Consider the following 15450-nt stretch of genomic DNA (forward strand, 5'->3'; position numbering starts at 1 on the left):
TTTCTCACTCATCCGATTACTATCCTCAGGGGAATGGTCAGGCGGAATCTAGCAACCAAAATTTAATAAATATTATGAAGAAATTGGTGAGAAAAAACTTCAAAGATTGGCATAGAAAATTGTATGAAGCTCTTTGGGCTAATCGTACATCACCAAATAGGGCTATTGGGATGTCACCCTTTGAATTGGTCTACGGTGTAGGAGCTCAGGTAGCGCTTCCTTTGGAACTTGCAGCTACCAAGTTATAGACTGTCATTGAGGATGCTTACTTTCAAGATTCTTTGGAAAAATGGATCATGCATTTGATGAGGATTGATGAGGAAAGAGACAAGTTGGTAGATCATATAACAAAGCATCAGATGAGGGTAAAGAAGATATTTGATAAGAGGGTGAGGCCATGAAAATTCATGCTGGGTGATAATATTTTACTTTGGGACAGAAGAAGGGAACCAAAAGGAGAACATACAAAGTTCGAATCGCTATGGAAGGGACCATTCATGATTCAGGAGGTAAAAGGTCCTAACTCTTTTAGAATTGCATATCGAGATAGTATTGTTCTTCCCCTGACCTATAATGGCCAGGATTTGAAATTATACCAATTGTAAATGAGAGTCCCTTGTGGTTTTGTATATATTTCTTGGCTTTATTAGTTTGTAGTGTATTTTCTGTTGTTTGTGTCTGTTTTTGGTCTTTAATAAAGTGTGCTTGTGAAACCAGAGATCTTGGAGTTCGTATCTAGTTCCTTTATAGTCCTAGTCCCCAGTTAGAGTCAATGTTAGCCTCCCCTACAATTTTCCATTTTTAATGATCAAGCTCGTGGGTTGCCTTATGGTGTCTTTAGTTCTTTCAAGGCTTTTTCTACTCCTTTGTATTGAACTTAAGCCATTGAAATCTTTAAAAAAAAGTTCAAAAGGTTCCAGGTTCAAGGTTCATTTTAGAAAAAAGGTCATCAGTGGTCTTTGTCTCCACTAAAGCAAGTGCATTATTGTTATGTGTTTTGAAATTTCAACTCGTGAACCATTTGTCTTTTTGGTTCAAAGGTTCAAAAGGTTCAAAATGTCTTTGTGAGTTGCGGCTATGTGATGTTGCTTAACGAGCGGATGTCAATATGTGTTAAGTCAATTTTGAAGTTTGAACCCGTGAACCATTTGGCTTTTCAGTTCAATGTTTCAATGGTTCAAAGGTTCAAAGTTCTTATTTGATAACCATAATTATTGCTCCTTCCCAATATTGTTTTGTGCAGCTAGTTCATTGTTGTACTTTCCGGTTGAACTTGAACCATTGAACTCTTTGTGAGATGGTTCAAGGTTCATAAGTTTCACTTGAAAACTGATTCTAAGGCTTTTGTTAATACTGAAAGTGGCATGGCACGAAGGAATATTCCCAGTACCTAACAGTTTAAAATTTTAAACATGAAAAGCAATCATGAGAGCATCAACTATTTGTGTGGAAGTGATGGATAATTAAGAAGGTGTCAGATTTTTAGTCATTTCATTGTTACTTCACATGTATAAGTGAATCATTATGAAGCGTGTGTGGTTTCCTTGATATTTTCTCATCTATTCAAAAGAAATATATGAATTCATCTTCATAATTTGTAAGGGTTGCAACTGCTATAATTGAGCAAATTGGGGGCATCAAAGGTAAATTCAGCTCTAATTTCCTATGAAGGTTTCTAGTTTCATGGTGGTAATGGGTAAGTTTAGATGATTCCCCTATGCTATATTTCTTTAGTTCTAAAGATTTATTAGTGTAGGAAGAAATCTTTAGCTTGTTGGAATAAAAATTTGCCCTATTTTAGAATTTCTTGGGTAGAAATATAGATAGGCGGCATGAGGCCGGTATTGCCAAAGCTTGGCCAGACCTCGTGTCTAGTGAGTATGTTACCAGAGCTAGAAGATACTTCATTGGCTCACGATGATTTAGGGAATTTCCTAGAAAGAACCAAGAACCCTCAAACTATTTCAATGATGGAGAAAATAATGAAAAGTGGTCTTGTTGAAGTAGCTACATTTCCACTTGTTGCACCATGTCCAGATTTGGTGATTGCTTGCATGAATAGGTATGATGTAGAGAACAAATGTATAACAACCAGTGATGGTGAGCCACTAGTTAGTATCAATAGAGAAAATAGTAATGGTAGTGATGGGAATCCCACACAAGGAATTATATGAGGATTGGACTACTGGGACCTCATATGCCTACTTCTCAGAGAAATAGAGTATGTACAGGAGTGTAATTGCTAGGAATTGGCTCCTCAAAGTTCAAAAGGGAGGGTCACGGCTACCAAAGCCCCTGACTAGAGAGAACTTTGTCACAAAGGTGCGAGACATTGTGATACTTTTGAATAGGCTGAAGGGAAATTCACACTCCTTTTACTAGGAAGATTGGATGTATTTTTACATTCAGGTGTTGTTATCCAGTTATAGATACCTTGATTGGGCTCAGGTGATTGCCGAGAGACTTCATGAAGGCTTGAGTAACTTTGTGGGAATGTCTAGTTTTTATATGTCCTCTTACCTTTTCTACACATTAGCTTGTACAAGAGATTGGCCTGGTTTGCTAAATGAATCATGTGTGGATGGCATGAAGATATATGATTATTATCCTTTGTTACAACAACAAAAACATGTAGAACGAATTGATAGATGGAATGGTGCCTTTGTAGGAAAACTTGCTTTTGAGCTCCAAGGTCATGTGAACAAGAGGATGTGAGATGAAGCAATGGAATTTATAAGTATATATGCTAGCTTCTTTATTCAATTTACACAGGTTCACCTACCTTCAGGTAGGTGGTTTCGAAGGTCAACCATTCAAGCTACCTAGGTATGCCTTTGACAACTATGTGCTTATAGAGGTGAGTAGGAAACTAGCTTACATTGATAAAAGGTTGGGAGCAAAAGGTGAATCTAGAGTTGTCTTCTCTATGGAAATGGGATACTACAACTGCAAATCCATACCTGATGCTCTAAATTTGGAATTAGAATTTAAAAAGATGAACCTGCAGCCTTATGTTGCAAGATGAAGGTTTGATAGCAAAGGTTATGCCATTGAAAATATATGTGGAAAAACACTTTTTTCATGAACCTCAATTGGAGGATTATTGGGACAATTATAGTGATGAATATGAAGTAAGAAGAAGATTGTGGTCAAGGTTTACTTTGCAGCAAATAGTCACCATGAAGATTTCTATCAATATATCCGAAGTGTTGGAGGATACAGGGGAGGATATTTTGGATCCTGAGCTCAATATAGAGGTTCAAGGAAAGCCAATCCCTAAGGTTGATTGGAATAAAAAGGAGGATGATAGTATTCAAGCCAGAAATTTTAATGTTATAAGAAGAATTGAGAAATGGTTGAGGGATCAAAAGTTGAAAAAGGGATCGCTCATATCCTCACATGAACTAAGAGTTGATTCACACATTGTGATTCAATCTCCCATTTTCACCACTAATAAAATTGTTAATGTTGCAGGTGGTTGAAGGCCTATTGTTGAAAAAATCCAACCTAGGACATCAAAGAGGTCATCATCAGGTCCTACAGTCATCCGAGTAACTTGGTCCAGGAGCAAGAAAAAGAATAAAGAGCCCATATTGAGTCAAATTGTAGTGGACCTGGATCCTAGTGAAGAGGTAGAAGCAGTAATGGATCAACAGGATTTAGGTGAGCCTGTGATGCAGGAAATGGACATAAGAAAAGAAACGAAGAGTGAACTGGATCCCATGAACACCCTGGTTATTATCAATTCACTAGATACTCAAGCAACTCCTCCACCCAAGGAACCTGCAAACACACCATGATGGGTGGAAGCTATTGTTGGGAAGAAATTAAGTTTAGTTACGATTACAATCCCTATAGAAGACATGGTCATTAAATGTCTTGGAAAGGTCTCCAATCCAAAAAGACTCAAGACACAGACAATGATTGAGGTGGATGAAGCAATAGTTCACTGGACGACTAAGATAGCCAAGCCTATTCTAGATAGAGATGCAGACCAATATACTGAGGAGGACTTTATAGTTGAAAAAATAGATCTGGGTATTGCTTCAAGTGTTGTCGATGTCAAACATTTAGAGTCTTCCACAAAGAGAATAATTTCTAGAACATGGAAGGATGAGAAGGATAAAAAGGAGTTGAAGAAAATTGTCACTCAGATGGCCGATTACATCAATGTCATTCACCATCCAAATCCCCAACCTCTATCAGAGGTTCTAATGTCTTTTGATCCCAAATCTCAAGCCAATCAAAGAATGTTGGACCAGGTTCAAAGAAATAGAATAGTCATAGAGATGTTCAATAAATGGTTGGATCTTATAATTCAATAAGGATCAGACTATATCATTAGTCTAGTAAAGGTTTATAAGGATTTTGAGACTATGAGCAAGGAGATGGAGTTAGAGGTCATGGCCTGGGAGAAGGAAAGAATCAAATGGGTGGCAGTTCTGGCACAAATGAATGACATACAAAAATTTGGAGTGATGAAATTCCTAGCCAAATAACTAGTGGAAAACTTGGATGATAATGTACTATATGTATCAAGGAAAAATGTGGAGTGGCATAGTTCAATTATAAAGTAGGGCCATGAAGAATCCATTAAACTGCTCAAGGGACTGACAGATTTAATTGGTACAATGTAGAAGGATCTCAAGTGCATTGACATCCAGCTCATGAAAGACGATGCAAAGACAATTGAAGCCACCATGGATATGACAAATATCTTCCAAGAAAGGATAAAATTCATTCAGAAGACAAAATCCTTGACTATGAATGATTTTTCAAAAGTAGCCATGATTGAGTCAATGCTTGCAGTCTATTCCGATCATCTACAAGCACACAAGGCAAAGGTGACACAAGTGAATATGGAAAAGGAGGTGTGGAAGCAACAAATACAATGCATTGGACTCCCTTACTTTCAGGTCATCCTAAACTTCTTGACATCACATTTAGAATGGCGTGGTGTGCACGGCTCGACAGTAAAGCAGACAAACTAGTAACTTCCTTTGTCATGGTGGAGTCATGATTGATTAGGGAATGAGTTGTCAGCCTCTGTGTGGCTGTTATTTTAGCTTTTCCTATTTTAGCAAACGGTTTCTTTAACCTATGGTTAAAGTAAAAATTTTAATTGTTATGTAAAAACTATGAGCCTGGAGGCTATTTAAGCTAGGAAGTTTATTTTTCCAAGGGCTGGAAAAATTGTGATTTTTCGATCAGCAAACAATATCTATTTATCTATGAATTTATTTAAACTGGAATGATTGATTTATCAATTAAAATGGTTATGGTGTGTAGTCTTTGAATTTGTGTGTTTAAATATTGGTGATCCTTCTCTTGGGAAATCTTCTATGTGCATGATAGCATTTTGTTTATCAGTTAATTCTATGTTTTTCACAATTTATTATTATTATTAATTGTTAGCGAATTCATTGTGGATTGAATTGTGTTGATCCCCCTTGTCCTGTGAGGCATGAGAGAATATCAATTAGAATCAATACTACTTTGCATTTCATATGCTCTAAATTTATGAAATGAACATGTGTGAAAAACAGAGTCTGTGAGCTTTTATTTAATCTTCAGAATGTTGTCTCTGTTTTATGTTGATGGCATTCCTTTGTGTTGATAGATGAATGCTAAAGCCTTTTTATGCTTTCTGGTTAAAAGCTTCTTTATTTCAAAGGTTTTCCTATGTAAATTCATTTTAAATCATATGAGGAGTTTCCCTCTAATGTAGAGGATGGATTTTTATTAGTTCATCCAACTGTTGGTTTATTTTTGTCCTTTCATTCAAGGATGTACTGAAGTCATATTACTATTCAGAGAAAACAAATATTATAATTTCAAGAAAGGGACAAATCTGTTAACCAACACTATTACTCTCCAATCTCATTCTACTTCCACACAATTACCAAAAACGTTAACACCTTGTAGTTATTCTAATAATTCATTCTGCCAACCTATATGGGTAACTGGGGTAACTGCATATGATTGTACTTTTTAAATGAAAGATTGGTTTTCTGGATCTAATGTTTAGCCAAGATAACAAACTTACCAAGGCAAATGTTCCCAAATGTCTAAAACAAATGGATGCATTGAATTAGTCACATCACCTACCCCTTTATGAGAAATTAATGAGGATAAAACACTTTCTAGATGAAAATGTAATGATGACAACATCACAATACCCTTCCCCCCAACTTAAATATTAATCTGTCCACATATTAAAATGAGGGAGGTAAATATGATTGATAGGAAGGGTTATGAATAATATATATAATAATTCCATGTTGATACAAATATAACATGTGAATCAAAGAATACAATAATACTTTTACTTGTTGAAGAAATAGTGTGGAGCAATATGCATGGCAAGCAAAAAAAATTGAAGTGATTGAGATGTGACAAATATGACAATAATTATAGTAGTAAGATGCTGACATGGGAAAATAAAATTAGAATGTGGAGTTGGCAACAAATTTGATTGCATGAGAAAGAAAATTTTCAAGTATGATCGTACGTAATGGAGCGGTTGCATGTAAATATTTGAGTGGTGTGGCTACATGTAACTGAAGGAAAATAGGTTGTGCTTAAAAAGAAGAGAAGTTGTAAACTAGACCAATGAGTTAGATCTTGGTGGAAAGAATCGCATTAGGTCTCAACCATTCATTCTAGTGCTACTTAAAAAAAATAAAAATATCATATAAGTAAATATGCAGTGTGTGCACGTGGTTGTGCGATAGTACATTATGTAGAGGTAGTGGTTGCGGGTGAAATAGAAAGTTCACTTGTAGAAGGTGGAGAAGCCTCTGTGATTATTGGTGGTGGTGGAATGGGTTTGGTGGATGAGGTGGATGAAGTGGAAGGTGATGAAAATTTGAGTGGGGTGGATGAAGATGGTGATGTGAATTGTTGATGGAGTGCTAAAAGAAATTCATCTTCTTCCATTGTTTCTCTTACAACTTCAATCCATGTCTATTGACCATGGGATTAAATATTATTGGATCAATTGAAGTGAGTTGAACACTGCCATTAGGAAATACTTGTTGAATCTCATAGGGTCCCAACCAATGTGTCTGAAGGTTTCCTTTATTATCCCTGTATCTAGAATCATATAGTAAAGCCAAATTTACTTCCTTTAACTCCTTTGTCTTAATGTAATGATCTTGCCATTTATGCCTCTAGTGATGGATAATATTAGTGTGTTGAAGTGCCTCCATACACAACTCATCCAATGCATTCAAATGATGTAACCTATTATTTTGAGCTCAATCAAGATTCATCTCCAAATTCACACCCGTTCTTAATTATTTTATATTCAAAATCAATAGGGAGGATTTCCTTGGTTCCATAGACAAGATTATAGGGTGTGAACCCTATGGTTGTCTTCCATGTAATTCTAAATGACCAAACTACTTTAGGTAATTTGGTAGCCCAATCTTTCGTATGAAATTGCATTGTTTTGTTATAATAGCTTTCAATTCCCTATTTGTGACTTCTACCTATCCATTTGATTGAGGGTGGTATGGAGTTGACTTCTTATGCCTTATCTCAAATTATTTAATCAACTATGGATCTTGATCAATCACTATCTCTCGAGGAACTCTATATTTGCAAGATATTTCCTCATACTAAATTGAGTTACTTTCACATCTTTGGCATTCCTCAAGGATTTAACTTCCACCCATTTTGTCAAGTAATCAGTGCACACTAAAATATAAGATTTACCATTTGATGTTGGTTCAATGGATCCAATGAAATCTAGTCCCCATTTATCAAATGGTGCTAATGAAAGCTGGGGTTGGAGTGGCATTTAATCACTCCTTGTAAGTTTTCCCATTATTTTATAATGGTCACATCTCCTAGTATATTAGAATGCATCTTTATGTATAATAGATCAATAATAACTAGAATTGAGTATCTTAATTGCAGTCCTCTTTGCTATAAAATGGCCCCCATAAGGGTCATCATGGTAGGACCTTAGTACATCATATGTCTCATCTTCTCTCAAAAATCTCCACATCACATTGTTAGGTCCTGTGTAGAACAAATACCTAGCTATTCAAGAGTAGTATAAACTACAATGTATTAATTGTTTCTTCTCTTGAGGAGAAAAATGTGGGGATATCCAACTTGCACTTAGATAATTAGCAATATTTGCATACCATACTGAATAAATTGTCAATGCAAAAAGATGTTTATCAGAGAATGAATCATCCACCACTTTTTCCTTTGTTGTATTTGTCAATCAAGAGAGAAAACTTGCAACAATATTATATTTACTTGGCATGTCAATAATGGTAATGTCAAACTCTTGCAACAAGAGTAACCACCTAAAAAGCCTCTCCATGACTATTGAATTGTTTATTGGGTAGTGGATTGATGCATGATTAGTGTGAATAAAATAGGGTAGCTAGTGATGTAATACCTAAATTTATTAAAAACATAAACAACAATAAGCATTTCCTTTTTTATGACTATATAGTAGCTATTGCACCTTGAATATTCTTATAACATAACATATAACATATTCAAGATTATCTTTTATTTTCCCCAATACTACTCCTACTGCAAAATTACTTGCACTAGTATGGATACAAAAATGTATATTCTGATTAGGTGCTCTAAGTATTGGTGATTGTGTGATGATAGACTTTAGTGCTTCAAATGGTTGTTGGCATCTTGAAGTCTAGTCAAATGTTGAATCCTTTGTCAGCAAAGTGTAAAGTGGTGAAGCTATCTTGCTAAAAAATTTCATAAAATATCTATAATACCCTTCACGTCCAAGAAAAATTATAACACCTCTCTATTTTTGAGGTATTGGAAGCTCTGAGATAACTACAATATTGGTTGGGTCAACTTGGATTCCTTTAGTAGAGACAAAGTGTCCCAATACAACTCCCTTTTCCATCATCATAAAATTCTTTTCATGGCTAAGAGAGACATTATGGTCCTGGCATATTTACAATACCTTTTCCAAATTTGTTAGGGCCTCCACAAAATCATTAACATAGGTCATGAAATCATCCATGTAGATTTCCATGGCAAAATCAAATAAAATGCTCAAAACAACCCTATAAAAGGTGGTTGGTACATTACATAGCCCTAGTGGAAGTACCGAACATGCATATGTTCCCTAGAGACATGTGAAGGTTATCTTATCTTGGTGCTTTGGAGAAAGTTTAATTTGGTTGTAACCACTAAATCCATTCAAGAAATAAAAGTACCTCTTACCAGCCAAGGCCTAATCAATGAGAGGAAGTGGAAAGTGGTCCTTGTGTGTGGCAACATTCAATTCTTTGTAGTCAAAAAATGCTTACCACTTTCCTCCCTTATTTTGTATAATCACTAATGGTGAAACCCACTCACTATTCGATATAAGATAGATTAATCTCCCATCAAGCAATTTCTCCAATGCAGCCTTGACTATATCTCTAAGTGCTAGATTCATTTGCCTCTATGGTTGCCTCACTGGTTTGCAACGTTCACTAAATATATCTTATACATACAAAGGTCTAGTTCAATGTCTCTCATATCAATTGGTAGTCCCATGTGAATGTTGAAGTGTGAGCTTGCAGCCTTTGCAACAAGCTATCATGTTGTGTTGTTGTCAAATCATTACTGATGTTGAGCTTTCTTCTTGGTGATATTTCTACTAGATTAGCTACTACAAAAATAGAGGGAATGTCAATACTTGTTATATTAAGGCTATAATCATTAGGTAAACTGGTAGAGAACATAGATGAAGTTATCAAAATATTCATTTGCCATAAAGCTATGAAATGGACAAGTAAGATAGGATCAAAAAATTTCTTGTTGTGGGTCCAGGCCATACAATTTTTGTATGATTCTAGCAAGTACAATATCTTCATCATAGGATTATTTCATAGAGGTTATCTCTATGATGCAAAGGCTTGGGTTCATGACGCAACAACTTGGAAACATTTCAATGCCCTTCACCAAACTCAACACAAGGCTTGTATCACAAATCTTTAGGCATCCCAACATCTCAAATACATAAGGAATAATCAAGAATTGGGTCCTAAATAATAACCATATCATACTTCACAAACTAAAACTCCCCTCAATAATTACTCCTTGCCTTATGGCTACAAATGACAATTATGGTTCCTATTGTTCACTAGACCCTAGTAACTTCAAAGACTTCCTGTAGCAATTCAATACAACATCATTGAACCTTTGATAACCTTCAAGAATCAGAGAACAATAAACCATAATATCTTATACAAATCGAATACTAACACACCCTTAGCAACCCTCACAAACATTAATTCTACACACTTCATATTCTGGCAACGATAGGAGCCTATACAGAAAAGTGATAGTTATTAGGAATGAGCTTGTTTGACCCCTCAAAAGGCATTACTACTATAAAGTTTTATTTTAATATCATTATCCTTCCTCTCAAACAATTTTCTTATCTGTACTCGACCATATATAGTTGTACTAACACATTTTCTAACTGCAAATTTTGGAAACTATTTTCTGAACATACTACTTTCACAAAAATGATCATAACTTACTCATTTCTCCATGAAAATCGATAAAACTTGAAGAAATTAAATTTAGTTCATGTATCCAACAAATACAAGTGGTTTCATACCAATACCGGCTCGTATATTTCCACACAACTTGTTTCAATGCAACTATTCATGTCTTTACCATTCTAATTTTCACTATGAACTATAACAAACAATCTTTAATAACTTTCACAAAATTAATCATGAAGCCAATATCTATAGTCAGATTTTATATTTCTTAGTTACAAAACATTTCTCCAATTTATATCCAGATCCAATGGTTAAAACAAAAGTTATGATGGATTTACCAAAACGGGTAACCCTTGGCAGGATTTTGGTAGTTTTCACCAAATTTGATATAACTTTTCCAAGACACAATGAAATTAAATTAAAACAATACAAAAATTAAGAAAATTCAATCCTCTAAAATTTACAAAAGGTTTCCAAATCAAATGAATGAGATTTAACAATGAAAAATGCAATTGATCAGACTGTAACATCATGAAAGGACAATGTAAATGCAAAAAATCTTTAAATTTTATTAATCTCTTCCCTCCATACACACCAACCAACCATGATTATACTTCCCTTACTCACATATATAATAACTAAATCAAAACCAAACCTGAAACCGACTCTAACTACCTTTTGAATGTTATGACCTTTGGATTACATCTTTTTTGCAAAGTTTGCAATTTTGCTTTGTGACAACTTTGCAACTTTTTATCAAACTTGACAACATGACTCCAAAATTTGTCCTACTAACTCCAAATCACCTAATTACCCTTTAGACATGCTTAAATGACCTTATTACATCATCTCAACCCATATTGGGCATTTTTACATTCTTTGACCAACTTTAACCTTGTCAGGGCCTTATAGGTCACCAAGAACATAATGGCTTTAATAGCCTTACAAAATGATTTGAATTGACTCCAAATGGTCCTTAGGATCTTACATAACCTTGAAAAAATATTAAAAACACAAACAAATGAAAAATACTTCATGAGGCATCTATATAAGTAGGTGCTCCTACACCAGTCTATCACCATCAAAGTGTACAATGAGTATTTTTTATCATCTTCTAGGGTAAGCCAAATAGATTTTCTCAAATTTGCATGAGGTTGAGGTAGAGGGTATAATACCAATTTCTTGGTTTTATTCCTAGTAGAGATTGTCATATTACTTGACCAACAATCAATGAAGACATTGGTAGTGGTCAACCAAGGCCTCCCTAAAATCAGTGGGTATCCACCCAAATGGACATTCGATTGTAAAACTACAAAGCCATTAGGATAGTCACTTGAGTCTATAGTTATCAATAAATATTCAATCACTCCTTCTAACTTCACAGTAGATCTATGTACTAACGACAACATTGCTGGTGTTGGTCATATATTTTCCAACTGTAACTCATTCATTTTTTTCTTAGTCAAGGTGTTGATGGCTACCCCAAGATCTATTAGTGCATTTTTATAAAGGGTTCCATTGATACTTATATATATAACTAGGCTCCCTACGTCAGAATATTTGGGGACTACTATTGTTCCCAACATGATTTCAGCCAATTGTCTAATGACATGGACTATTTTAGGATCTTGTTTCTTCCTACCTTGTCATCTAAGACACAATTCTCTAATAGCCTTGGTGTAGATGGGAACATCCTTAATAGCTTGCAAGAGGGGTATTTTTATACTCATATTTTTTAGTTGTCCTAAGAGCTCAAATTCAATTTCGGGTTTATATTTCTATGTTGCTAGCCTCTCAAGAAAAGGTGGGTCCTTACCAAGTGATTCATCATGTGTTTGTGGCTGCTCCAATGGCTGGTTAGTGATATCCATCCCTAGCTCCTCATAAAAAAAAATATAATATGTGGAGATGTAGCGCCAGGAAGAGTCTTACCTGATTATAAATGGAACACACTTCTATCAACTATATAGGTTGGATACTAAGTTGTCCCATTCACGTAATCTTGTTGGATAGGCTTGTTAAAATTGGGTGCAAGTTGAGAAGACAACTAAGGTGCTCTTGGTGGAGTAGAAGTAGGCATTTTTTTATTGGGAATGGTGGTTGGTTGTTGAGGGTGTGAATTAGGCATTAAGGTAGGTTATTTAGGTGAATTTTGTTGTTAATGTGGGTAATTAACATTAGAATGTTGCCATTATTGATTTACATGCCATGGTAGAGACCATAGGTTTTGGGGACCTTTCCATTGGTTATAAGGCAGATATTAATATTGGGATGGCCAAGAGAATATTGATTTTTGATAGTTTGAGAAGATTCTAATTGGAATGGCACTTTCCCTATTTAAAGTATTCAGAGAAAGCAAGCCATTAACTTCTTCCAACTAACTCTAGCCAAATGTCGCTTCTCCCTAATACTGAGGTGACTTATTCTAAGAAGAAAAATAGATTAACAAATTAACACTATAGGAGTTCATTTCATAACACTTTTATTGAGCAATAAAACAAAACTAGGAACATGGTTGCTTACTTAATTCAAGATTAATGATGCACAACTTCATTGGTTTTCATGATGCATTATTTCTCAAATCCCTCTAGAAAGACAGAATAAAAAATGAATCTCCTTCAATTGAGACTCTCCTCAACCACATTTTATACTCCCACACATGCTGATAGAGTTCTACGTTCTTCGAATGTGTATGGACCTGAGATATGTCGGCTACAACTAGCTCATTCTTCCTGTTGCATGTTAGTTCTAGTAGTGGCAATAGCCTACATAAATTAACATTCATAATATTTAAGAACATTTCATCCATTAAAACACATTGCATATCCATATCAATATATTATATGTATCTATTATAATTAGTAATAATATGGTTCTAAGGCTGATTAAAGCATATAATAAATCTAATGATAATATAGTAAAATTATTAAAGTGGAAGGAAACTAAGTGAACTTAAGAAATTAACAAGCCTCATCAACATGAATCATGAATTACCACTATGTTTTATTACAATGTAAATGCATTGCAGTAAACCATATCATTACTTAGAATATAGGTGGGCTGGTTTGAAGTTCCATATATAATATAGAGGGGTGCAAACCAAAATATGATAATTTGAGGTTTATGACAAGTTTTAAGTTTCACTTATAATTTTTTTAATTTTTATCCTTAACTTTGCTCCAATAGGTTGTCAGATCATCTTCATTTGAAAGGAATTAAATCACATACTCCTTCATCCACTCCATAATTCCCAATTGATTAAAAAATAAAATCTAGAGGAGTTAGTGTATGTGCATTCCAACTTGCACATTCATTCACAAGAACAAAATGACTTCATGGAGGAAAGAAGCGCATAAAATTTTGACTTGACTGTTTCATTTTTTGAGGAGTTGCATAGCTAGCAACATAATTTTTGTGTAAGTAAATTGTACTAATTGTGGTTCTTCTAATCTACCTACATCATGTAATGTTCATGATGATGTTATTTAGGAAGGCTCATATGACATGGATTACTAATTTTATTACTTTAATATTGAACAATGAGTATCCATCATTCCTTTCTAGTTTGACAAATTAACATTGAAGTATTTTTAAAAATTTTATGGTGGTTTTGTTTATTAGATAATGTTAAGTGGATAATCAAGGTACAAAATATTTCGAAGTGCAATAATAAGGCTGAAACCTAGGAGTACAAAATTTTAATTTTTTTTAAATAATACATCATATTGCAATGTAACCACACAATAATAAACAATAACCATTACTCTAGGTATGTGGATTGGTAAGGTGTAATTTACTCTTGAGTATGCTTAAGAGGCTTAAACCATTGTTTGAAGAATCTATGAGAAGAGAGATATCTTGAGTGCATCAAACTTGACTTCAAAAGCTCGACAACTCAAATTGAAAAATATTATTAAATTAACAAAAATGTATATTTTCAATTCTACTTTAAGCAACAAAGTTCCCTCTCTTTCTTTTTTTTAGCATCTACATCCATTATTTAGTATCCATAGAAGAAAAATATGCTCCAAGACATCAAGCCCTCCAATTTGGTTCTTTCAGACATTTTTAGGTGTTTTTAATTGAATTTTTACAATTTGATTTGCCTTCTTGGCAGGTTCTTGCAAGTATTTATTTGTGAGCCTAAGCTGAAAACAAAACTGTCAATCTTATGACTTGGAACTATAGTTGATATCCAAGAGTATAAAATTTGAACATTAACTGATATTACAATATAATTGAATTACCCTGAGAAAAAGATGATGTTACGATATAATTGCATTACTCCTAGAATTACATTATAGTATGACATAATTGGATGACTCCAAGAAAGAACAAATAAAAAGAGAACAATTTACTCTCTAAGTGTGATGATTAGATCAAAGCCTAGGACTACTTAATTTGAGCAATAAACTAAAGTGGAAATAGAAGGAAATCCTATCATTGCTTCCAAATGACACTCATTACCTAACCTTCAAATTTTACCTTTTAAATCTTGAATCAAGAGTTGACTTGTTTATCTTGTATCCAAAATCTATATGAGATTTACTCCCACCATAAACACTTTAACATGTGATTTAAGTATTTTGATCCATAATTGGATCAAAGATACAATTTACTTCACGGCCTTAATCACATCACTATGATCCCTACCAGATACTTATCTTTTGATCCATAATTGGACCAAAGATACAATTTACTTGATCAAATAATGACTTTTTTAACAAAACATAAACCCTACAAATGGACCGCAATGAACTTATCATGGACAATATCGGTGCATGCATTGGATTTCTAGTAACCGTGGGTTGTTCTATGAGCACCATAGTCTTTGACTATGATCCACACTATAGTCTTTGACTATGAACTTATTCTTGTTGCTTCTATTTCCAATGTTGTTTCCCAAATCTGTTTGCCTTGACATTTTTCTAAACATTAGACTTATATT

This window comes from Cryptomeria japonica, chromosome 1, assembly GCF_030272615.1.
Source record: "Cryptomeria japonica chromosome 1, Sugi_1.0, whole genome shotgun sequence".
Taxonomy (NCBI): domain Eukaryota; kingdom Viridiplantae; phylum Streptophyta; class Pinopsida; order Cupressales; family Cupressaceae; genus Cryptomeria; species Cryptomeria japonica.